Genomic DNA, 2,313 nt, shown 5'->3' with positions numbered 1-2,313 from the left:
TCAGCCAATATAGATCACTGATCACAGGGTCTCTTTAAAGCCTTCTATTTATCATGTATTATATTTATTTATTTAACTTTTCTTAACAACTGTTTATTTATTAGGGCTGTTAAAATTAATGTGATAAGTTTACGCAAATTCCTTTTAACGACACTAACGTTTTTGGTAACTTTTTGTTTCTGTGATTTGGGCCTCAGGACGCTCCGTAGTTTTGGAAATCAAAAAAGCAATGCAGCAGTAACGTTGTGGATGGCTAGCAGATACAAACCTCCTTGAGCAGAAATGGATAAATAAAAGGGTCTTTTGAATGGCAAGTTCAGTTTTAAAGCTCTTCCAGATGTTTCTCTCGACAAGAGTAAAGTTATTTGCATATACTGTCAATGTGAATTGAGTTACCACCGGAATACGTCGAGTCTCAAATACCACTTGCTGGCCAAGCATACGGCTGAGCATACAGCACCTTTAAGATTATTCTGGAGAATATTCTAGACAATATTTTGGATTGTTGCAATAATAATAAACATTTGCATAAAGCAGGCATATTTGCATATGATTATTCGCAAGTTAACTATGGACAATCATGCAATTCAATATTTTAATCGATTGACAGGCCTAATATATATATATATATATATTAGGCCTGTCAATCGCCTGCTATAAATATATAGCATAATATGCCTGCCATATATATATATATATATATATATATATTGCCTCATTTATTTATTTCAGGATTGTATTTTATAGGCATATTTATTTATGTATGTATTAATTTATTTAATATTGAATACAATGGCTATCGATGATGATGATGATGATGATAATGATGATGATGATGATATTTTTTATTTAAGTGTCATGCCACTAAGTTGCCCATCCCACACAGAATTACATGACACCAATACAACAGTAAGTAATTCAACAGCTTCCGGTCCAATCTCCTCACAGGACATACTCTACTATGCACAAAACAATGAATAAATAAAACATATTACAGCTATTCATAGTAAACAGGTAAATGTAATCCCTCATATTGTTGTATTGTGTTACTTTAAAGCTGCAATCACAGATTTTGTTGACCACTTGGGGACAGAGGAAACAAGTTTGGAGTCATGTTTTTGTCCACCTGGCAAATATACTCAGCAGAAAAAGAAACGTCCTGTCACTTTCAACTGCATTATATTTTAAGCAAACTTAACATATGCAAATATTTGTATGAACATTAAAAGATTTAACAACTAAGAGATAAACTGAACAATTTTCACAGACATGTGACTAACAGAAATGGAATAATGTGTCCCTGAAAAAAGGGAGGGTCAAAATCAAAAGTAGCCCTCAGTATCTGGTGTGGCCACCAGCTGCATTAAGTACTGCAGTGCATCTCCTCCTCATGTACTGCACCAGACTGGCCAGTTCTTGCGGTTGTTTTTGCCATCCTGTACCTGTCCCGCAGGTGTGATATTCGGATGTATCGATCCTATGCAGGTGTTGTTACACGTGGTCACAATAGGGACATTGCAATGTATTGCCCTGGCCACATCTGCTGTCCTCATGCCTCCTTGCACCATGTCTAAAGCACGTTCACGCAGATTAGCAGGGACCCTGGGCGTCTTTCTTTTGGTGTTTATCAGAGTCAGTAGAAGTGTCTCTTTACTTCCTAATTTTCTTTTAACTGTGACCTTAATTGCCTACCGCCCTTAAGCTGTTATTGTCTTTTTGACCGTTCAACAGGTGCATGTTCATTAATTGTTTATGGTTCATTGAACAAGCATGGAACACATTGTTTAAACCCTTTACAATGAAGATCTATAAAGTTATTTAGATTTTTACAAAAGTATCTTTAAAATACAGTGTCCTGAAAAAGGGGCATTTCTTTTTTTTGCTGAGTTTAGTATAAGTCCAATATTCACTGTTAGTTCTAAGAGAAATATCTGTATCTTCAGCTGCTAAATGCTCCACTATGTTAACCAGCTCGTCGCTAACTGTGTCTGTCAGCCATTTGGTGCTAAGAGTGTAGTGTACAATGGTTTTTTAGAGCTTTTTCATCATTCATCAACATTTTATTTATTTAAAACCTCGGAAAACACATTTAGGGAAAACCATGATTTTCAATGGGGCTGAGGCACATGCATCAAATACAGACACAACTAAAATCAAAAAAAGAAAAAATGGCTACATCTAACTATAAATCGAACCTCTGTGTGTGTGCATGCATGTATGTGTGCGTTTGTGTGTATGTATGTGTGTGTGTCTTTCTGTCAAACAATCCCGCATGCGCAAAAGACGTCACACGCAGCACACTGTTGTACCAGC

General features: G+C 36.0%; 1 long non-coding RNA gene across 1 annotated transcript; it reads left to right on the top strand.

Moving 5' to 3' along the window:
• The first annotated feature begins 1,582 nt into the window (after positions 1-1,582).
• On the top strand, positions 1,583-1,865 carry LOC118494915. The gene is made up of 2 exons (XR_004897123.1): positions 1,583-1,620; positions 1,703-1,865. It is a non-coding gene; the product is annotated as an uncharacterized LOC118494915 (long non-coding RNA).
• The last annotated feature ends 448 nt before the right edge of the window (positions 1,866-2,313 follow it).

The sequence above is a fragment of the Sander lucioperca genome, chromosome 4 (assembly GCF_008315115.2).
Source record: "Sander lucioperca isolate FBNREF2018 chromosome 4, SLUC_FBN_1.2, whole genome shotgun sequence".
NCBI classification, from domain to species: Eukaryota; Metazoa; Chordata; class Actinopteri; order Perciformes; family Percidae; genus Sander; species Sander lucioperca.
This window is presented reverse-complemented; position numbering and strand designations above follow the sequence as displayed.